This window comes from Lissotriton vulgaris, chromosome 10 (genome assembly GCF_964263255.1).
Source record: "Lissotriton vulgaris chromosome 10, aLisVul1.2, whole genome shotgun sequence".
Lineage (NCBI taxonomy): Eukaryota > Metazoa > Chordata > Amphibia > Caudata > Salamandridae > Lissotriton > Lissotriton vulgaris.
The window spans coordinates 476,572,476-476,596,924 of record NC_141698.1 but is presented as its reverse complement, the minus strand read 5'-3'; the positions used below and the strand labels follow the sequence as shown (position 1 = coordinate 476,596,924).

At 45.7% G+C, this 24,449-nt stretch overlaps 1 pseudogene; it reads right to left on the bottom strand.

Moving 5' to 3' along the window:
- Nucleotides 1–24,449, bottom strand: part of LOC147685425 (syntaxin-binding protein 4-like) — a 1,115,687-nt pseudogene that overhangs the window by 240,942 nt on the left and 850,296 nt on the right.

The window sequence follows — 24,449 nt, the reverse complement described above, 5'->3', positions numbered from 1 at the left end:
ACTGGATGAAGGGGTCTTGCACAGAAAAAGCCTGCAGTTCACTCATTCTCCTTGCGGACGTGAGCGCCAGTAATAGAGCTGTTTTCCATGACAAATATTTTAGATCTGCTCTGTGGATTGGCTCAAACCGGTGTTTCATTAGTTGAGCTAGTACCACATTTAGTTGCCATGTAGGTGGAGACGCTCTAACTGGAGGGAAAGTTCTGAATAATCCCTTCAGAAACTGTTTGATTAGTCTGTTAGTCCATAGTGAAGCTCCACACGAAGATCGTCTGAACCTGGATATGGCCGCCAGGTGGACTTTTATTGAAGCGTGTGTCAGCCCTGAATTGGCTAGGTGGAGCAAGTAGGGCAGAATTTGTGCTGGAGTAGAAGTGAACGGATGTAATTTCTGAGCTCTACACCACAAACAGAACCTTTTCCACTTGAGGGAATACATCTTATTAGTACTTTCAGCCCGGGCCCGGGCTAAGACGACCCTGCATTCCTGTGAATATCTAAATCCTGGAACTCTCTGAACTCAGGAGCCAAGCCGATAATTTTAGAGATTTTGGATCCGGGTGCTGGACTTGTCCCTGGTTCATTGTGAGGAGATGTGGGCATGTCCTGAATAGAATTGGAGGTTCCAGCGATAGAAGGTGTAGTTCTGTATACCATTGCTGGCGTGGCCACGCTGGGGCTACCAGGATCATGGTACAACTCTCTGCCTTCAGTTTCCGGAGAACCCTGGGGATCAGGGGAAACGGTGGAAACGCGTAAGCAAAGACGTTGCACCATGTCATCGAAAAGGCATTCCCTAGGGACCTTTTCTGGGGAAGCCAGCTTGCGTAATGTCGGCATTTCGCGTTCACTTCCGTCGCAAAGAGATCCAGGTGAGGCTTGCCCCAACGGGAGAGCACTGAGTCGAGCGTCTTCTGGTCGAGCTCCCACTCGTGGTGGCAAATGGAGCGCTGCCTGCTTAGCGAGTCTGCCAGGGTGTTGTCTACTCCTGGGACATACTCTGCCCGCAGAGAAATTTTGTGTTGTAGCAGCCAGATCCAAATTTGCTGAGATTCTCGAGACAACGTCCTGGATCGAGTACCCCCCTGTTTGTTCAGGTAGTGCATTGTGGTGGTATTGTCCGTCCTCACAAGCACTGGGGAGTTCCTGATTCGGGGTAGAAATGCTCGAAGTGCCAAGCGCACTGCTCGTAACTCTAGCAGATTGATGTGGAGTTGTTTTTCTGCCACTGACCACTGACCGTGTACTTGCAGTCCTTGAAGGAACGCTCCCCATCCTTCCAGTGAAGCGTATGTGGTTATCACATAAGGAGAGACTGGGAGTAGAAAAGGGAGACCCTTGTTTAAGTTGTCGCCCAGAAGCCACCATCTCAGAGCTTTCTTCATCACCTGAGTGATCTTGATCCAGTCGTCGAAAGATCCTGTACTTTGGATCCACTAATTTGTTAAGGCTTCCTGTAGAGGCCGCATGTGGAGGCGACAGTGAGGAATGAGAAAAATGTTGGAAGACATCATTCCTAGCAACAACTTGAATAGTCAAACCTTGACTCTCTTTTTGGTCTGAATGTGGACGGCCAGGGTCTTCAGCTTGACCTGACGTTCTCTGGAAGGGAAGGCTTTCTCCTGTTGTGTATCCAACGTTGCTCCCAGGAAATTGAGACGTTGTGGCGGTTGGAGAGTTGACTTTTCCTGGTTGAGTGTTAGGCCCAGATTCTCGAAGAGATGAAAGCAGGCCGAAGAGGACCTGGCTACGCCTGTCCGAGTAGGAGCTTTGACGAGCCAGTCGTCTAGGTAGGGAAAGACTTGGTGATGATGCTGGCGAAGGTATGCCGCTACCGGAGACAGACACTTTGTGAAGATGCGTGGAGCTGACTTCAGGCCGAATGGTAAAACTCTGAACTGGTAGTGTCTGCCTGCCAATGCAAACCTCAGGAATTGTCGATGACTCTTGTGAATGAGGATATGAAAATAGGCATCCTGGAGGTCTAAGGATACCATATAGTCTTTTGAATTGAGTAGGTGTAATACCTCCTGGAGGGTAACCATATGGAAGGACTGCTTCTTGAGGTATTTGTTTAGGTTTCTCAGATCCAGTATTGGTCTCCACTGCTTCTTCTCCTTTTTTCTGATCAGGAAGAATCGGGAATAGAATCCTCTCCCCTTCTGACCTCGAGGAACTCTCTCCACTGCTCTTTTCTGGAGCATTAGAGAGAGCTCCTGTTGAAGTAGGTTTAGATTCTTGTGCTGCATAGGACATGGTGGGTTCGGAGGAGGATGCTTCACAAACTCCAAAGTGTGTCCGAAGCGAACTAACTGCAACACCCAACGATCTGTTGTAATTTGCTTCCAATTGTGAAGGAAGTTGGTAATTTTTCCTCCAACTACGAATTGTGGAGAAGAGGTGGAGGCCTGTAGTAGAAAGCAGTCATTGGCATCTGTAATTGTCTTTCTTTCCTCCTTTCCCTCGAAAGGACGACTTGTTGTATGAGGATCGTCCTTGTTGCTGCCTCTGCTGATATTGAGGCTTGCACTGCTGGGAAGAGTTATAAGCGGACTTGTAACCTTGATAGCTGCCACGATTCTGTTGCCCTCTACCTCTGGACCCTCGAAAGGAATTAGTTTTGTATTGCAGGGTGCCTAGGGCTTTCGCCGTGTCGGTATCCTTCTTAATACATTGCAGCATGTCATCGATATGCGCACCGAAGAGTAGTTCTCCATCAAATGGCATGTCTAGAACCTTGGCTTGCACTTCAGGCCAGAATGCTGTGGCTTTAAGCCAGCCCTGGCATCTCAAAACCGCTGCTCCTGCCAATTGACGAAAGCCTGTGGAAGCGATATCCAAGGCCACATCGATCATCTCTGAAGCAGAGCGTTCGCCCTCCAGCAAAATCTTCTTAACTTCTTCTTTCTGGTCTTCTGGGATCGCTCCTAGATATGGGGCTATATCTGCCCATATCTGTCGATTGTAACGACCTAGTAATGCCAGAGAATTTGCAGCCCTGACTGATAGGGCGGACATGGAGGAAAATCTTTTGCCAATGGCATCAAGTTTTCTCCACTCTTTATCAGGAGGCGCTGTTATTGCCGCTGACGGGTTGCTGAACTTCTGCTGAGCGGCCTGTGATATTACAGAGTCAGGTTTAGTTTGGCCAGTTAAACATGCGGGTGCAGTGTCTGGGGCTTTGTACTTCCTTTCAACTCTAGCCGGCACTTGAATAAGAGTCCTTGCTCCCATATATAATCGATCACTGGAATGGAGCGAGCGGATCTCTTGAAGGGTTCCTTAAAATCATGAAGGAAACAGTCCTGCGTTTCCGATGCTATTTGGATGTTGAACCTTGCAGCCGCTCTCCCTACTATATTATGAAATCCCCCTAAATCTTCAGGGGGTGAATCGTCCTGTACTTGGTCTGGGGATGCTGGATTCGGGTTGGCGTTATCATCAGAATCCTCATCATGTATTTCACCTTCCTCGTCTTGGACCTCATCATCTCTCATTTCTTCCTCATATTCATCCTCATCCGAAGAAATTTGAGGAGGTAACTTCTCTTGCTCCTGACGCACAACCAGCGGAGGTGGTCGCTGTCGATGCTGAGGAGTTGGCGCTTCCTGTTGTGCCTGTACTCCTGATGCAGGAGCAGATGATGGAAATCTTTGCTTATAGTCCGAAATTAGAAACTGGAGGTCAGAGACAATTGTGGAGCGTCTATGATTTTCGATGTTTTATCAGGCATTTTTATCGTTGACTGCATCGACGTCGTTGATGTCCTCGTCGACGACGACGATGACGATTTCTTCGTCGACGGTGGCGTTGACACTGAAGTAGTCGACGACGATGGCTTCGTCGACGGTGTCGACGTCGACGGTGTACTCGTCGACGGTGTCCTCGTCGACGATGTAGTCTTCGTTGACGAGGAAGTCTTCGTCGACGGTCTCGAAGTCGACGTGCTCGTCGACGATGGTGTCCTCGTCGACGATGTAGTCCTCGTCGACCATGAACTCCTCGTCGACTCCTTCGTCGATCTTCGTCGACGCTGAAAGCTTCGCCTTCGTCGACGTTGAAGCAGACGTCGACGGGAGCGTCGACAGAAGCGTCGTCGACGGTTTTGTGACAGGAATTACAGAAGGTATTGACCTACCCACCATCGACGATGTTGTAGCAGTCGATGCCATGGAGAAAGTAGACGCTGTGGATGTCGAAATGGAGACTGTCGACATCGTCACAGGCAGGCCAGAAGATACCATAGCAGGCTTCTTGAAGTCTGTCATCTGAAGAGAAGGTTTGACCTTAGGATGACCCTCCATGGACTTTGGCTTCTTGTGAGAAGGCGCAGCAGACTGACCTGGAGATGTCTGTCGAGGCCTTTTAGGAGAGGAGTGGAAGCTCCTGAAGGAACACTCGCTCTCACCTGAGGAGACTAGCTGCTCTTTATCCTTCAGTCTCTGGAGCCACAGAAGCAGTCGCCCTTCCCTGTCCTTCAATGTCTTGACCGGGAGAGTGCGACAAATCTTACATTCCTTGGCAGAATGCTGAGGATAGAGACAATACAAGCAGTCTTCATGCTTGTCCTCGATATGTAACCTCATTTTACTACAAGAGGCAAAGGGTCTAAAAAGCCCTTTTTTAGGAGTAGTAGACATAATAAATACCAAGACTCCTTTCAAAGCTGAAACTTGAAGAGATGATAGGGTAAATCCAAAGATATCGGAAAAAACCTGAGCAGAGCTCAGTGGAGACTCCCTTAGCACGACGTGCGGTAGAAAATCTGAGGGACTAGGGCTCCTTCCAGGAAGGTGAGGAGGGTGATAGTAGCTGATTGGCTCCTGGCCAAAGTTTGGTCCTTTTTACATAAGGACCTAGATAGGCTACTAATGTGAGGCCTCTGGCCTAGTACTAAGTATATGTCTATGTGACATTACTATAATTATTTACCGGGGACTCCCACCCCGGCGACGGGGAATGATTCAGGCATGTGAATCTATGAAAGATACCCATAATACTGGATAACTGGCCACGTCACCGGCCTCGCCCCCACCGCGCCCTACACGGATTGGCTGTTGCTGCCGCACCCCCTCGCCGGACGAGCTGTGATTGGCGGCAGGCGGCACACCCCCCAGAAGCTGCGCACGGATTGGCTGTGGGGCCCGAGGTACTGCCGGAAGCCAGCGGTGACGTTGCGGGGCTCCCGTAGCGACGAGGGAGCCCCGGGAGTGTTGAGAGACCAGAGCGGGAGCCCACCTCCCCGTCAGGGCCGCGCAGTGACGCGATTGTCTGGGGAGTGCAGAGGGGGGCCTGGAGGCACATTGTCGGTGCCTGCCCCTCCGTGGTGAAATACCTGCTTCCTGTTCAAGGCCCGGGCCCCAGAGCGGGTCCCGGGTGGGAAGCCCCGCAACTGTCGCCCAGGGGAGACCGGCAAGACAAGCAGGAGCAGAGTCCCGGAGCCCGGTGAGTGGGGCTCAGCTGCGTGGGAGTTGAGTCCTGGAGTCGGGGCACACTGCCGGTGACCGCCCCCATGTGACTGACATGTAGGGGTGGGAATTGGACAGTGCTCCCATCACCGAGTCCCGGGAGGGGACTCCAACACTGGGGGCCATTGTGTATTTAGCGAGCCTCAGAAGAGGGACTCCCACATCCTTCCTGCTGGCCTGAGCTACCCTACACAGCTGCCCTGCAGGACAGTGGGCAGCTGCAATGACCATGGGCCATCGTTGGGGGCAGTGTTAATTTGAGGGCCTCCCTATGCAGGATGCCTGCTATGTTTGGGAGTGGTGTTTCTGCCCCATGCTACGTGTGATCCTACGCCCTGCCAAGGTACTTCAGGCTGCAGTAGTATGCCCCTGTGGAATGCCTTACTATGCTTTCATGCCTAATGGTTTATTTTATGATGAATGCCTGCTGGTATTCGCCTACTGCTAAAGTAAGGCCTCTATGTTCTCCTTCTTCTGCTGATGAGGTATAGTGAGTTCATATGTCTACGCATAGCTTTTCACCTAATGTGTTATGCAGGGCCGGACTGGGAACCAAAACAGTCCCTCCCCCCCCCCCCCGCCGCCGAGCTCTTTGCCGGGGACGTTTTTGGCCAATTTTGTTACAGGGCCGATAGCTGCAAAAACGGCCCTGTAACAAAATCGGCCCCCAGGGAGACCCAAAACCGGCCCCCACCTTTGCGGCGCACCGGGGGATTGCCCCGTGCCCGCTACGGCCACTCCGGGCCTGGTGTTATGCTAAATGGTAATGCTTACATTTTAATTGCAACATTGACCCTAATGGCCTTACCTTTTTCTTCTTTTTCACTTACCCTGCAAATAATCCCCCGTGTGTATATTGCCCTGGCGCCAGTTGGCGCAGCGTTGTGACTACTGTGATTTCCGTTGCAGTTTGAGACAATACACAAGTTATTCTTTTTCACCAAAACAGGTGTTGTCTCTCTTTTTGTGGTGTGCCTTGTGTGTCGTCTGTGTGTACTGCGTGGATGCTTCACATATGTCCTCAGGAGTTTGGCCTGCCCGCTCTGCACCATGCTATCCCCCGTAGAATTGGCTAACCTATTTCTAACAGCCATGGATTTGCTTCTAATGTGCATCTTATAAACACTGAATAACAGATGAAGCTTAGCAACCCTTCAAGCTGTCTCTCCCCAGAGATACGAACAACCCAAGGGACATCAGTCAAGCAAGTTTGTCATGCCTTGGGGAGGTTCAAGTCTTGCTCGCAAAGTCCTGCAAGGTGTGGAGCTGCAAGATGATTTGTACACCTGAACCTACCGAAGAGTGAAAGGCGGATGTGTCTAGCAAGGTGGCCACTTGGTGGTGAGTAAAGTGAAAAGAAGATTCATCCAGGCCTGCTTTTTCCAGATCACCCGAGAGAATCTCGCGAAACACCTGTAGAACATCTGTAAGGAGACAGGACAGGGAAAACTTTCATTAGCATTCATTAGACACACATCCAATAGCTGCAGCACATCTGTGCACAGAGAAGAGGTCAGTTTTCCAACACACTTATGATTCCGACAAGCAGTGTAAATATACCTAGTTGTCCATCTAGTAACATACTCTCAAATGTCTTTTCTCACACTCTGGAGGATATTAAATTGCACTAATTTAAAGCATGTGCTAACAGAGACATTGGTGAAGTGTGTGCAAGCCCTTACTCATTCAGTTTCAGTGAATTATTCTGAGTAGTTTTACTTCCATCTTTTCCTTCCTACTAGTTTATGGGTCCGTGTTTGTGCTAGTAGGGTCTTGTAAAGTGAGGAAAAGGGTCCCCCACATGATGTCAATGACAGTAACTATGTCATGGTGTTTATTTTTTTTCAGCATGTGTGGGATCTTTTTCCAGGCCTCCTCTGGTACCCTGGCCAGATGGCATACAGCAAGAACCCTCCTGGAATAACTCTGAACTGGCCGTGCATCCCCTGGAATGACAGTATCTTGACATTTCCATGTAAATTGTTCCTTTTCAAGCAGCTTTATCAATCCACCTACTTTTAGTCATATCTCTTTAAATGTTCCCGAATTGTAGCAATCCCCAATGTGTCATCTGCTGTGCATATTGTGTTTTCCTATTTTGTTCCTGGCTGTCCAGTCCACGATTTGACCCCTCCCACAGCCAATAGTAAGTGATCTATCTCCACTTCTCTTCAGCATGTTTTTGGCCTCTCAGTCAGCCAGCCAACAGTGTGTTGGTAAGCAAGATAATAGTGGTCAAAGATCAGGAGTCCTAGTCCTCCATCTTTATTGCCTCACAACAGCTGTATAATTCAGGTCTTTAAACAGTGTCTTTGATAAGAGCCACATGGCACCCTGAAAACTCCATTTGCGTCTGTACAACATCACCATTTTTGGTGATTTGCCATGACCCCCATAGATAAAGAAACTGTGATCAAAACACTATCCAAGTAATTCACAATTCAGGCAGCTGGTCAGGAGTATAACCCTCTAGAGTACCCAGTAGGAAAAGAGTCACCTTTCCCCTAATGGTTCTGAATCCCGACACAAGTCCAAAAAATCAAGTTCCTCAAGATTCAACAAGACCAACTCATGAAGTAGAAGACCATATTTTGGCCCTGTATTATCCTTGCAGTGTATAATCCTCAGTTCTCCAAGTTGTATCTAAGCATAACAACTAGCAACTCCATTATTAGGGAAAAGAGCAACAAGAGTTCTTACCACTCTGTTATCACATTACCTTCATTACTTTGACATTTGGGGCTGAATATAAATATATATATGGTGAGAGTAGGTCGAAATTTTACCCGGCGGAAAACTTCTTGCATTAATTACCAGGTAACTGTATCAAAAGCATTTTTGATCTCTTGTGGTACAATTAATGATTCTTACCGTCTTTGGACAATTATTCATAACATGTGATAGCCATCTAGAGTTTATGACTTTATTTCATTCTAGGTTAAAATGGCTTTGGCCTGGGTATACTAAAGCAGTCATCCTCCTCCTCTAGTCTAGATGATAGTGCTTTGATGAGCAGTTTGGCATCTACTTTTAATATTGGCAGGGGCCTATGCCCTTTAAAATCATGAAGGTCCTTGCTTGGCTTTTGCACCTTTTAGATAAGTATGTCTCCTTAGGAACATCAGCCATGGACACATGTCTTCACCCTATGTATAGACACTCAGAAGCTTGTCAGCTATCAGTTCAGAATGTTTATAGGCTTCTCATCAGTACCCATTATCATTCCCCTCTCCATAGCCTATACTGCTGCTTGCATGTCTTCCAGGGCAAGGCTTCTCCCCAACACCGTTTTCTGGCCATGTGTGAGTTTAGGCAGTTTGCTAAGACATAATCTCAAATTTCATTACAAGAACGGAGGCTACATTATGCATCTTTTAATGCAGTCTCCAAGCAGCCGCAAACATCATAATACCAAAGGTTCCAGAATAGAACATAAAGAATACATAAAAGGCATGAGCTGACAACAACCTGCCTCTTTTAAATGTGACTCCGATAAATACCTCCTTCTTTCTCTATAATATTTTAAGATTTGACACTATTTACTGTTTTTTCCTTAGCGTGGGCTAACCACCCCTCACGTCTACCCTACTTCCGTACCGATCTACAATTTATGGCGATCTCCCTTCCTCCATATATATATACACACACACACACACACATATATATATATATATATATATATATATATATATATATATATATATATATATATATATATATATATATATATATATATATATATATATATATATATATATATATATATATATGTATATGAACCACGTGACTCTTCTGGATTTCTCGGTGTTTCCCGCGCCTGCTCAGCACATACAGCACACCAGCGAACAGGGAGGAGACGGACCACGTTACATCAGCATATCGATGTTTATTCGGTACAACAGAAAGCAGCTACGCGTTTCTGGCAAGGTATGCCCTTGTTCACGCTGCAACATGTACATAAGACTGAATGCTTTTTAAATGCAATTCAAACAGTGACCACCCCTTCACAGTGACGTGGTGAGTCATGTGACTTAATGAACATAGAAAACATACTGCCACAGTAAGTATGAATGCATGTCATGGTGACCACCAAAAAGACAAAACATCACTGGTTAAATCCTTGTACATACAGTAATAGACCACAATAAATAACTGCTTAAATCCAATATATATATAGATATATATATATATATATGTGCTTTACTAATGTCTTTCCTTTTCAGGTCTGTTCTTCAACACGTAAGTGGTGCTTAATAAGTTATGGGATTCGGTGCTCCCCCCCCCCTTTTAATCTCCTTACTTCGGCCCTTTCACCCGGCGCCCGCACGTCATGCGCCCCAGTTTTGACCCCTTGAATCTCCTGTACTCGAGATTTTCTACCAACCTCGCACACCGCGACTGAATTTGGTGCTTCCCCGCTTTGGCGCTCACTTTCTGGGAGAGTGTCCTCGTCTGAGAGCGGCGCTTCCCTGTTCCCCCCCTAATAAAAGGAAATTACCTTGGCAACGGAGTTGTGGCTTCCTCCGGTTGACAAGGGCATTTCTTTAATATGAAGCACAGACCTCGGGTCCCGGCTGCAATCTCCATGACTACGAGCAGCGGCTGATCGCATTCCCACGTGAGCATCAGTTGCTCTTTTGACTCATCACGATCAGATGCTAGCTTTCCTTTGCCTCTTATATTCTTATATTCATATATATAAAAAACAATACATTTTATTATTAACATGTCTGACTCTGATTCAGATGAGGCTACCACCCCTACCCCCAATATGGATAAAGATGCCTTCAGAAAAATTATTGAAAATGTAATGAGGTCCTGCATGATGGAGGTCATATCCTCCAAAAGGTAATTCCCTACCCAGTAGGACAAAATTACTGAAATCCTCATTGATGATTCTGCTGAAATAAGGGGTCAAAGAACTAAGAAATACAAGAAATACAAGAATAATGACCTTGCTTTACCTATGAGCACCTCAGGAGGTCCTAGCACCTCTTCGAATCAGGAAGGTCTTAGCACCTCAACACTTAAATGAGGTCCTGGTGCCTTGATCTCCCTGGGTGTCCATCGCGGCACAACTTATCTGGATGCCCACGGCGGCACAAAACATTTGGGTGTCCCTAGCGGCGCAAAACATCACAGTGCTCAATATAACATGGGAAAAGTACATTTTTGAATGACTATGAGTCTTCTGATGTTCCTGACGAGTATATCCTAGACTTGGATGAGGAAGAGGAAGATTTCGACATTGCTGAGGTCGAACTTCCTACATCCTCTAAGGATAATATCCTTGACCCCCTGGGGGAAGAAATGTTCTCCCCCTAAATCTCAAACATCCTAGATCCTCCGAGTGGTGGCCACAAGACCACGCTGCCAAATTTATTAAGAAATGTCTATGCAACCTCCTTGAGAGGGATACCAGGAACATTCTCAGTGCAGAATGCTCGAGACCTTCTATTGAGGACAAGACTTGCCAGACTCCCAACCTAGACCCTGAGCTTATCAAGTTCCTCTTCAGGCTCGGTCGAGACCTAGGAAAAAGGATGTAGAGATCCCTGAAAGGTTGCCAGGACCGTCTTCTTGACGTCCTGGGACCTCTTGCAAGAATTTTAGACTCTGCCAAGGAGAGCCACATCAATGGCACACCTCTAAATACTGAAGTTATCAGAGGCCGGAGGCAAAGGGCCCTAATACTTTTGGGCAACGCCAACGCAAGCCTTAATGCCGAGAGGCGTAGGGCTGTACTCACTAAAATCAATTCCAAACTTAGAGATATGGCAGATAAAGAGCCTTCTAACAACCCTAAAGGTCTACTCTTTGGAGAGGATCTCGCAAAATCTCTCAGGAAGTATGTATCAACATTTACAGCCCTAGATAAAACTCAAAAAAATATGAGAAAGGTATTTAACCTGAACCTCTTTTGGTCAGGCCGGGAGAAGGGGCCTCCCTTCCGGCAGGTTTAATCAAAGGCCCTTTCCAAGATCCTGTGGCATAGGACGAGGATACCAACAGTACAACACCCTGTTCTACCCTTAAAGAGGTAGGGGGACCCGCTCAAGAGAATTCAGATCTTGTGGCTTTTCCAACAACATCAACTCTCCAAATAAGTACTCTTTCCCCTTCTTCCCCCATAAAGGTGGGAGGGAGGTTGAAACACTTCTATCACAATTGGAGACACATCACCCAGCACCCTTGGGTTCTAAACACTGTCAAGGGTTTTATGATAGATTTCACTCATATTCCTACTCAGACTTGTTTACAGAGAGACATACCTCTCCCTAGATCAACAAAAAATAGTAGAGGAAGACATCTCCGCCTTGCTTCAGAAAGGTGCCATAATAGAGGTTCCCTTGAAAACCCTTGCTTGTGTAAGCACACACTTTTGGGTAGTAAAAAAAGGAGAAAGGTTGGAGACCCATGATAAACCTAAAGGAACTCAACAAACATCTGGTCTACAGACATTTCAAGATGGAGGGCATCCACCTACTGAGGGATCTTCTCTTAGCAGGAGATTGGCCAGTCAAATTGGACTTAAAAGATGCTTATTTCACCATTCCTATGGCCAAAATTTATCAACCTTTTCTCCAGTTTTCGTGGGAAAACCCCCTATATCAAGTCCAAGCACTCCCTCGAGATCTCTGGATTTTCTTGGTTTCACCGTAGATGCCTCCATATGTCTTCTTCTTCTCCCTTCCAAAAAATGTTCAAAAATCAGGAAAGAGATAAGACATGCCTTGAAACAGCAGACCCTTCCCCTGAGGGTACTAGCCAGATTACTCAGCCTCCTCTCCTCTTCCATTCAAGCGATCTTTCCTGGACCCCTAAATTATCATGCCCTGCAAAGGATAAAAGGGAGAGCCCTATGGTCTGGTCTCCGGTACGAAGATCGGATTACCCTAGATCAAGAGGCCAAATCGGAACTAACATTGTGGCTAGACAACCTAGATGCTTGGAATGGCAAAGCGATCTTTGGCTCAAAACCAGAGTTTTTCTTAGAGGTAGATGCATCCCTCCATGGATGGGGTGCTTGCCTTCTGGATCAGAACACAGTGGCATCTTATCGCAAGAGGAGTCCTCTCACCATATACATTTTGTTAGAGTTAACAGCTGGCCTTTATGTCTTGATGAGCTTCAAACATTCCCTCCAGGGCAGATCAGTTATCCTAAAGATGAACAACATGTCCACGGTTGCCTACATCAACCGCCTGGGAGGTACCAAATCTGCGGACCTTTCCAATTTAGCAAAGAAACTTTGGATGTTTTGTCTGGAGCACAAAATCGCCCTCAAAGCAGAATATCTTCCAGGGAATACGAACACCTCTGCAGATTGGAACTCCAGATTTCTTTTAGATCACAGCGATTGGAAACTCAATGTTTTTGTTTTCAGGACCCTGAACAGGATTGCGGGTCCTCTAGAGATAGATCCATTTGCGAGCAGACTGACATTTCAAATGGAAAAATATTTCAGCTGGATTCCCTATCCAGGAGCTCTGGCAGTGAACGCATTTCTCTAACCCCGGTCAGGAGTAAAAGCTTATGCCTTTCCCCCCTTTGCCATGATTCAAAAAGTCTTACAGAACGTGAGGCAGGAACAGTACTACCTTGTATTAATAACTCCTTTCTGGCCAACTCAGGCATGGTTCCCCGCCGCTCTGGAACTATCATACCACCCTCCTTTCCTGATTCCTTCCCTAGAATATCTTCTAACAGACCTAGATGGAGAATCTCACCCCCTAATTCTGACAGGGAATTTGAACCTTCTTGCTTGGAGAGCGTTAGGAGATCCAACTAAGTCTCAGGTCTTTCATCAACAGCTGCTATTCTCCTCAGAGAGTCCTGGGCACCAGGCACTCACTACAGATATAACACCCTTTGGAGATGCTGGGTTCTTTTGTTCCTTGAAAGGAACTTGGATTCCTTACAGGCACCTATTGTTGACATAGTAAATTTCCTTGTAGAACAATTTGATAAAGGTCTCAGCTATAGAACTATCAATAGCTATAGAACTGCCATCTCTGCTGGCCATACTCTTGTCAATGGGAAAACGGTAGGTAAAAATGTCATGGTCTGCAGAGTAATGAAAAGCATAAGGCCTCCTAAACTAAAATATGAGAGTCTCTGGGACATTAACCTAATTCAGGACCTTTTCATTAGCTGGCCTGATAATACCCAAATAAATAGGAAAAATCTTTCTATCAAGCTTGCAACTTTACTATGCCTTATCGCCTGCCCTAGAGTTTCTAATGTTAAAGCCTTAGAGGTTTCAAATAGATCATATAACATTGTTGGTGTTAAATACGAAATATATAGACGTTCCAAAACCATGTCTGATTCTACCTTCTATCCTCGATTTGATCCTTGCTCAAAACTTTGTGTAGTTGATTGCATGAGAGAGTATGATCAGAGAATGTCTGTTTTTTCGACCCCTGGTGTGAAACAATCACTCATATCCTTTGGCAAACCCCTTAAAACTATTTCCTCTACATCCATTGCTAGATGGGTTAAAATTGTCATCAACTTAGCAGGCATTGATTTAACAAAGTTTCAGGCTTACTCCCTTAGAGGTGCTATGGCCAGTAAATCTCCTTGGTCTGGAAGTAAGTTGGACGACATCCTTAAAGCGGCAGATTGGTCGAATGCTAGCACCTTTGCTCACCACTATTGCAAACCTTTCGAACATATGTCTAATGTAGTCTTGCAAAGCTACCAACATGCATAATGTAGCCTCCGTTCTTGTAATGAAATTGTGATTCCCCTATTTTCATGTCTAGAGAATCTGGATTTCATTAAAGACATGGAGGCTGACATTATCCCACCCTTCCCATCCCTTGGGTATTTTACTTGACAATGTTTACTTGCTTATACTTTTAAACGTTTAGAATTTTAAAATAGAATTCCTATGTCTTTGCTTATTTTAAGTATTTTATCTTGTACTTCTTTTTGGGTAACATTTATCTTTACCTCTCTTTCTTTTTTTCCAGGTAATTGTTATGTTTTCCCTTTAAGTATTTCTTTGGAATTGTTTTTATCCAAAGTTCTGTTGTCTGCAGGATTCCTTTCCTAGCAACTGTGTGGTCAGTTGCTGGGGAAGAAGTCCTGTGTAGGTTGTGTCCTACCTTGCTCCTGTGCTTTCTACAAATAAATATACTTATTTCAATTCCTGTGTGGAGTCAACTTAACAATCTTGGCGACGATCTACTGAAAGCACTAGGAAATCCAAGAACCCTGATTCTGAACAAAGAAGAATTCATCGTTTTTTATTCCTAATTTAAATGGAAATAAAATAAAAAGGAATTCTTTGTGATTCTAACGATTGAAAAGAGAAGATTTTCATCTCACTGAATATAAGAAGAATTTAATGATAATCTTCGTTGGAATCGTATTTGTTACCAGTTGAGAAAAAACGCCTCGTAGTGAGTAAAAGAATTCTTTTAAAATTAGACAAACTCTATTTTCTTTAAATGTGCATTAATTCAATAGTGACTCTTGTTTTCATATTTTGCGCAATTATCTGTAAAGATTGCTTCAATCGGACGGAAGATTTATTTAATGTGCATCTTTCAAAACTGTGAAGCGGTTACCTTCAGCGCGAACTCTGCCTTCTCACGCGCTTCTTATGCTTCTGTCTCTGTCTCTTCTGCGGCTTGTGAGGTCATTGTGTCATACGCACAATACAAGCAGCGTGTTATGGTAGCGTGATGACAAAATACGAACGGCGGCCATTTTAAATCACCATAGCAACGTTTACAGTAACCCGAACGAGCTCAGAGAACGGATTACACCGCTGATTCCGATTAATTCAGAAGAGTTTGTTTATTTATTTAAGAAAACGCTTATTTTTAACTAGATTTCATTCAGAATTAAAATAATTAATATACATTTATTTTCTTCAAGTTCAGAGCGTTTTGGAGGAATATCTATGATGAGTGAATCATCGTGTTAGTCATCAAGTAAGCCCCATTTCTTCATTATTTAAAAACTTTACTACAGTAACTGAGGAACTATTCAATTTATATTTTCAAGCGTTTTGTTTTGGAAATTATAATTTAACATGGCTTCACAAAACTTCACTACACAATCACCACAAGCCTTTTGGCCATCTGGTATTGAACCGTGTATGAAGTGGCTACAAAGGAAAGCTTATTTTCTAAACTTTATTGACACCATTGATGAAGATGGTAAAATGAAACCAGAAGGGAAGAAGAAACTATTTTTACACTATTTAGGTGCTGGTGGTCTTAAAATTTATGAAGAAATGTCAAAATGTAGCGGTGGTGGTCATTTTAATGTTTTCGATGATATTTTGAAAGACTTCGATAATCACTTTTCTCCTAAAGTATGTATAGATATTACGCGTTACAAGTTTTTTCGCAGGAAACAACAACCTGGGGAAAGCACTGATGTATATGTTGCTGAACTCAAAAAAATAGCAGACGATTGTAAATTTGACCATCTTCAAGAACAGTTCATAAGAGATCAAGTGGTAATGCATGCTTCGGATCCATCCATTCAAGATAGACTTTGGATTAATGGTGATTCAGAGCTTAAAGATGTTTTAGCCATTGTCAGAAAGGCTAAACTTTCAGGCCGTAGTGCAAAACCAATTAAAAATGAGGAGAAAACTATTCTTGATCAAAAACCTACCACTGAATAAACTGTTTCCAAAGTTCAAAGCAAATCTAATTATAAACAAAAATATCAATTGAAAATTAAACCTAGTGATGTCAAAAAGAAGGATAATTTAAAGTGTTTCCGGTGTGGTAGCAATCCACACTTGGCTAATTATAATCTAAGTCCAGCAATTAAGGAGAAATGCTCGAATTGTGGGTTAGTTGGGCATTATTCCAGAGCTTGCAATAGAGTCAAGAGTAAAAAAGTGAAAGTCATTTATGATTCTTCTTCAAGTGATGAAGAGGACTTGGTTAAAAAGGTCATGCACTGTTCTGTTGAGGATGAGTGTGTTAAGAAAGTGATACATTGTTCAGTAGAAGATGAATGCATCCAAAGACCTATTGAAAAGGTTTATATATTTAATATTAATGATTCTTGTAAGAGGAAAATTCTCAAAAAACTTATTTGCAATATGCTAATTGTTGGGGTTCCAATTGATATTTACGCTGATTCAGGTTCCCCATACACTATTATCAATGAGAATGTCTGGAATTCTGATTTTGCAGGTTATCTTGGAAATGATCTCTACACCCCAGACATTTCCCCGGAGGGATATTCAGGGGGAAAGATAAACATGATCGGTTTGTTTCAAACCCTTGAAGTTTAGGTTCAAGGGTAGGGAGTCTTTTGGGAAATTATATGTGGCTAAAAACGGACCTTCTGTTCTCGGATGGAGAGATCAAAGGGATTTGGATAATATATTGAATCCTAACAGTCCCAATCCTGTTTTAGTTGTCAATGATGGTGTAGAGATTGGTGAATCTATGCTTAAAAAATTTCCAAAAGTCTTTAGTGGTAAAATTGGGACTTTTCAAGGGTTTTCTCATCACATTGTTCTAAAGGACAATGCCAATCCTAAAACTTTTAAAGCCAGGAATATTCCAATTTTAGTACGAAGTGATGTAGAAAAATAATTGGAAAAATTAGTTAAAGAAGATATCATCGATCCAATTGAGTCCTCCAATTGGATTTCGCCAGTTGTAATCGCAAGACGTGCCAATGGCAAGATCCGCCTTTGTGTAGATCTTCGTCATTTGAACGAGAATATTGTAATAGATAAATTTCCCTTACCGAAAATTTCTGAAATGCTATTCTCAGTTAATGGTGCAAAAAAAATTCCACAATAGATCTTTCTGCTGTGTACCATCAGATTTCCCTTGACAATGATAGTAGGCAACTTAGAGCATTCATTACTCCCATGGGGTGTTTCCAGTTCAAAAGAATGCCATTTGGATTGGCGTCCACAGCCGCCATTTTCCACCGTATTATGCATCAACTTTTTGGAAAACACCCTAAAGTAAAAAATGTTCAAGATGACATTCTTGTATATGGAGAGGATAAAAATTTCCCAGTGTCCGGCTGTGTGCTTCTCCTATGCTCTCAGTTATATGCGCCACAGCAGTTTTAATCTCCTAGACCCCCTACAAAATCCCTGTATTCAGCTCAGAGGAGCTTTGTCTTGATATTGGGTAAGTGTTGTTTTCCAGTACTGTCCATAAACTCTAATTGCCCCAATAGGCTTGTCAGCATGGGTTTAGCAATTGTCTAGAATTGCCACTACCATTCCTATGGCAATATTTTCCCCCTTCAATGGAGGTATATGCTGATCTGTGCACGTTCAAAATCCTGTCTTTGCCCTTGTCAATTGATGTAGACAAATCTCTGTGAGTGGGTATTCAAATTTAGCTTTGCCTCCAATATAAACTGAGTGAACATGTGGGAGCACTCACGTACCAGTTATTTTAGCTATTTGGTCTGGTATCTCATCATATTGTTGCTCTAATCACCAGACAAGAAGTCACCCAAGCCACACTTTCAGCAAGGCCCAGCAGCTCCCATACAGAAAGCGCCCCAGTCCCAATTTCGAAAAAGTCAGGCCTTCTAGTCTGTGCAAGCTGGATGGAACCCTAAAATGATTTGTTTCAGATGGTCCTTCCCTGCCAGGAGGCCTGGCCAAGTGTGGCAAAACCACCCCTTTTAACCCAACAGTTCACTTCAGTTTTAGTTTGCTACGCAGTCTGTGTGGATTCAGGCAAGGGTGAATCCACAATGGAAATTTCCAGTCCCATCTTTATTTTGTTTGGTTTCTCAAAGTGATACAATTTCCTTGGTTCAGCTCCCACAAGGCAGGACTGCGGTTGGGGGTTCTCTCATACAGCAAGCAGGATCAGGCCAATCTTTTTGTCTGGGCACTCTGTCTGCAACCTGTCGACTTCATGACACCTTATGTTTTTAGGGGCTTTGGAGTTCGCTGTGGGCTGTGCGCTGTGTGAGGGGCTACCGCGATCGCGGACGCCATCTTGGCTTGGGTTCCTAGCCGAGCTCACTTGGTAGCCACTCCCACCACGCTGCTCCCTACTTAGCTGCAGTTCCGGCCCTCGGCGAGGTGATAGCGATTGACCCGGTGGCAGTGGGTCTCACCTGGCACTGCCGAGGAGCTGTGGACACAGTTTCCGATTTTTAAATCTCATATGCTGCTGAATGCGAGTAGCTGCAATTTTTAATTGTTACCTTGTATATTTTTTTCCTTAACCCCCGTGCTCAAAGTTAACAGGTCTGGCTAACTATACTTACGTTTTTAGGGGCTCTGGAGTTCGCTGTGGGCTGTGCGCTGTGTGAGGGGCTCCCGCGATCGGGGGCGCCATCTTGGCTTGGGTTCCTAGCCGAGCTCACTTGGTAGCCACTCCCACCACGCTGCTCCCTACTTATACGGGCAGTATGTGTCAGCGCAGCGGACGAGCGCAGCGGGCGCGACGAAGGCGCGCCGGAGTTGCGCCTGAGTTAAGCCTGTCTGCGCCCGTCCGCGGCTGGCCGGGGCCAGGGGCCTGTCACTCTGCCCCAGAGATCATCAGATACCCCCCGGCGGCCATGCTCTCTCTCTGGCACTTGTGTCCTCCTCCCTCCACAGTGATAGAGCGCATCGCCTCTCTTGGGCTATGCAGCTTTCCCTCTACACTTTCACGCCCTGATGTGTTATCCCACCAGCTGTCTGATGCCCCACCTCCCCTTGCTCACCTGTCATCTAGTCTCGACTCCATCCATCCTTGCACCTCCTGTAGCCCCCAGCCCACCACCACCGCGATCCTCCTTAACACCAGGTCTGCTGTCGGGCATCAGCTTGAGCTTTTCCACCTGCTCGACTCCCGCCAACCCGACCTACTGTTTCTTACGGAAACTTGGTTTAGGGATGATTCCCTTCCGAGCCTCTTAGCCATGCTGCCCCCGACCTACTCGGCCATTAGAATGGACCGCTCTGGGGGAAAGGCAGGGGGAGGCGTCGCCCTGATTACCCGCTCTGATTTTCACTTTCAGACACTACCTTTTTCCCCTATTCCCGCTGTGGACTGTCTAGTAGTCCGTTCTACTTCATTCGGGGTTCCCTTGACTTGTGTACTTATTTATCGTCCCCCCTCAGTCCACCCCCCAATTCCTTACTTCTATTGAGGACCTATTGGCCACCTTAGCAGTGAACAATTCGGCAGTCTTGGTTCTCGGGGACTTAAACTACTGGCCGAATGACCCGGCTGAGGACGCCAGATCTAAGGAGTTCACGGCCCTGCTCACTAGTCTCAATTTCCTTCCCCAGCTTGCTGTACCTACCCACATCCAAGGTCATCAGCTTGACCAAATATGGACCCTCAATATCCCAACCAACTCCCCCACTACCTCGCCCTGCCCCTGGTCAGATCACTCCCTTATTTCTTTTGCACTGGACCTTGGACGGCCGCCAAAACCTCCCTTGCCCAAAAACACCTGGGTCAGAAAGTGGGACAAGGCTGACCTTCCCGATGTTTGCTCTTCCCTTGCTGCATCTAGCCATGAGCTTAGTGATCTACCCCCTCCTGCCCAGCTCACAGCTATCAATAACTGGCTGCTAAAGGCGTGTAACAGCTTTGTTCCCCTTAAGAGAGTGGCTATTAAACGCGCCCATGCTGCCAACAGATGGTTCACTCCCTTCCTCAGGGACAAGAAGTTGGCGGCGCGCAGAGCAGAACGAGCGTGGCGTCGTACCTATTGTCCCCTTCTCAAACAAACTATTGCCTGGTACTCAACGAATATAAAAGGGACATATTAAAAGCAAAAACTGAGTATTTCCCTGATAGAATTCTGGCAGCGGAAAATCAATCCAAGGAAATATTCGCCACAGTACACGAGCTTGCTGCCTCCGACAGGGTGATTTCTAAAATCCCCCCTTCTCAATCACTCTGTAACTCCCTTAACTCCTTCTTTATTGAGAAGGTAGCTCTCATTAAGGCCAACATCCCTCCCGCACTCCTGACATCGATCACTGTTCACCCGCTCCCCGTTGCTCCTTTCCTCACCCAGCTTCCCCCTTTGACACGAGAAACCCTCCTTCCCTTACTGACCCGGGTAAAATCAGGTTCACCCCAGGACATCGGACCGGCATTTGCCCTGAAAGAGATCTTTTCCAGCTGTTACTCCCCTCCTCTCACATTAATCAATCACTCCCTAAAAACTGGCATCGTCCCAAATGCCCACAAATCAGCAGTCATTATTCCGATCCTAAAAAAGGCAGGTGCCGATCCAACTCTGCCGGCTAACTACCGTCCCATTTCCCTTCTCCCTAACCTGGCGAAGGTCTCAGAGGCTCATGTTACCGGGACTCTGAGCTCCTTTGTGGAGTCCACTGGCCGCCTTTCCTCTTGTCAGGCAGGTTTTCGCCCGCTGCACTCAACCGAGAAGGTGGTAGTTTCGGTGATGGACAAATTGAGGGAGGGCATTGACATCTGCCTCCCCCAGGCCCTGGTCCTCTTAGACCTGTCCGCCGCGTTCGACACGGTGGATCATGACATTCTGTTGACCCGTGTCGAGGCGGCGGGCATTGGGGGCACGGCCCATGCCTGACTCCGGTCCTTTTTAACGGACAGGGAGCAGGCCGTCCATCTGGCAGACTTTGCTGCCCCTCCTCGCAGAGTGACTTGCGGCGTTCCCCAAGGCTCCTCCTTGTCTCCCCTGTTATTTAATTTATACATCTCACCCCTCATTTTTTCTTTACAGCAGATGGAGGTCTCGGTGTTCAATTACGCCGACGACCTCCAACTCATCTTTAACCTCTCCCACTCCCCCACCTCTGCCCAGAACTTCCAGAGGGTGATGCTCTTCATCCAAGACTGGATGAACTGCAACCACCTCAAACTGAATCCCGACAAAACCGAACTAGTTTTGACTGGGAGTCGTTGCAGTCCTTGGTCCCCTTCCTTCTGGCCCCACTCACTTGGTCCCCCTCCCCTCCCGGTTCCTAAGGTCAAAACCCTAGGCATCTTTATCAACTCCCAGCTCTCTCTTCACACGCAGGTTCACTCAGTGGTGTCTTCCTGTTTCTTTTCCCTTCGCACCATTCGTAAGGTTTCCCGTTTTTTTTCTGCTCCCGCCCTTAAGTTCATTCTCATGGCCATGGTGCTATCGCGCCTTGACTATGGGAATGTGGTCTACAATGGCGCCCCAGACTACCTAATCCGCCGGCTTCAACTGATACAAAATCAGGCCGCCCGCCTGATTTACGGTCTCCCTAAATTTCACCATGCCACCCCTCTGTTGCAATCTTTGCACTGGTTACCGGTGAAGGAGAGGGCTCTTTTCAAGTTGGGCTGCATTACTTATCAGGCTAGGTCAGGGACTGCCCCCGCTTTCCTCTGTGAAGCTATATCTTCCTATCTTCCGGCCAGAGAGCTCCGCTCTTCTCACCAGGCCCTCTTGTCAGTTCCCCGCTTCAGGAAGCAGAAGTCCGGGGGGACGAGATTTGCGGTTCTAGCTCCATCTTTTTGGAACTCGCTCCCTTTTGCCCTCAGAGCTTCTGCTTCCTATCCGGAATTTCGTAAACATCTCAAGACCTTCCTGTTTTCCAGATCCCTAGCAGTCTAGCTTTCCTCTCTGCCTCCACTGGTTCACCGCCGCCTAGCGCCATGAAACCGTCCCGGTATAAGCGCGCTTAATAAATATGTTAAAATTCAAATTCAAAATTCAATTCAAATTTAAAGGCAGCACCCAATGGCACAGTTTCTAATTGCTGGCAGTACTCATCAGCGGAACCTACTCAGCAGCCTCCTCAACCATGTCAAGAGAAACAGGGCACAGCTCTGCACCACAAAACCTCCTGCCCAGACATCAGCTCTAGGGTTATGGGTTATCACACTGCAGATCTCTCACCTCTCTTCAAGTTCCCTTTCTTCCATCATCAAGCCCCCCCTCTCAGTGGTCAGCCAGGTCTGTGGTCTGGAGCCCAACCATGAGGCTGCTTTTTAGACCATGCAGAGAAGCCTGCTAATCTCCAAGCAGGAGCATCACGTCTCATGCCCTCAGGAACAAGCTTGGCCCAAGTCTGGAAGGAGAAATGAGGAGCGATGGGCAGCACTCAGGGTACTGCTTCAAAGAAGTGTTTTAAGGTCACCAGAAATATTTTCCTTCTCTTGCATTTGGATCTCTTATGCTTGTTTTACAAGCATGCCTTGATCTATCTGTTTCATTTTTGTATCAGGATTTTGTTGGAAACAATGGGATTCTGGTTGAATGTTCCTAGATCACATCCATTCAACTATCTGTACTAGACATAACTAACCTTTGATTACATTGTCATGTTATGCATAGTGATGCTAGAAAGAGCCCTCTCTCAACAGCACACACATATGCACAGACCCACAAAATACCCACATTATGTTTAGGAACTGAGTTAGAGGAGTCAGTTTTCAAGCAGACTTTATGGAGACACCCACAAGTAGATTGACAATACCAACACCATGTTCATGCAGAGCCATATAGTGATCAGGCTGTAGTATATCATCACACACAGTACAAAGACTGACGTACACACATACACAAATACACACACATTCCAGAAAAAATGCAATGAGACTGTTTTTCAGAAGTCCAATATCTATGAGGAAGACACTTATGCATACATGCATCCTTAACAGTCAATGCACCCGATATACATATGCATCAGAATGACCTCCAAATGTTACAGTTCCATGTAGATCAGGCACCAGACAATGGTGCAGCTCTCTCCTTTTCCCTTCTGATACATCCAGACCAAGGTACTGCAGGACCTGTAAGAAAAATATCAGATGTAAAGTGAACAACACAATAAAAAGCTGGATATTTTTACATCTTAAGGATATAATGTGCCACCCCTGTCTTCTTGTCTCAGAAATGTGGGCAAAGTTAAATATTCACTAGTCTCACAACACCATTATTTGCTGATATGGAGTCAGATCCACAAACGTGTGACATATATTCCAAGCAAAACATTTTTACCAGAACACACATGCAAACATGACTATGGAGAAATGGGGAGATTCTGAAAGTCCAATAGAGTGCTTAACTTGTAAAATAATATGTACTGGTGTCCTTTTCGTTTTCTTAGTAGACCCCTGACCATTGGTGGCAGGAGCCCACTCCAACTCCTAGCACCACTCACAGCAGAATGAATACTGCTCATATAAGCTACATTGCATTACAGCTATTTTTTGTTTTACAAAACGTTCTGTTTTTTTCACATTAAACAATCACACATTGCAAATATCAGTTTATGCATTCAGACTACAGAGTACATCATACCTATTGATACCACCTTCATCTAATTCAGAGGCAGTAACTCTGTCCTCCAGCCCCAACCTTTCCTTTATTAGCAAAAAATAGGGGGCAACCTGTTATTCCTGGGAACCTATGTACCTAAATATAAAGTGAAACAAGGGTCTTCTTGGATAGGCTAAATAACATTAGATTACAAATAAGTAAGTAGGCATTTACAATGACTTATACTGAACAATCAGTATTCACATTTCTATTGAAGTAATAATAGAAATACAGTAAGAATTAGGTGTTCCATAATATAGTGCAGTATTTAGAACTTGGCAAAAAATGTATGAAAAAAGGTGTGCCTTGGTTAAATAAGCTGTAATACAATTGATGTTATCTTAACACAGTCTCTCCTTGCAGTTTAGGCTTCTGGTTTGTTCAGTCCACACATAGCCATGTTGACATTTTGACCCAAGAACATTATTTATGATCGGGGGCCTTTATCAGGACACCGACAATGCAGAGTCCCCTAAGTAATAGCGGGGGACACACTGCCACTGACCTGGGTGTTGTGGGGGGAGCCGAGGAACATCGCAGCCTTCCCGCGCCATTCCCGCTGTTCTAGCCAGCTTCTCTGCGTTTCTGACGTTTGCCGCATCAGCCGCTGGACATCGCGGAACGGAGGAACGGGGACTACATCCCCCAGCGGCCCCTTCGTGACAGGAAGTCGCGCACGCCCTGTCCCGCCCCCGGAGGTGCTCTTAGACCAGCGAG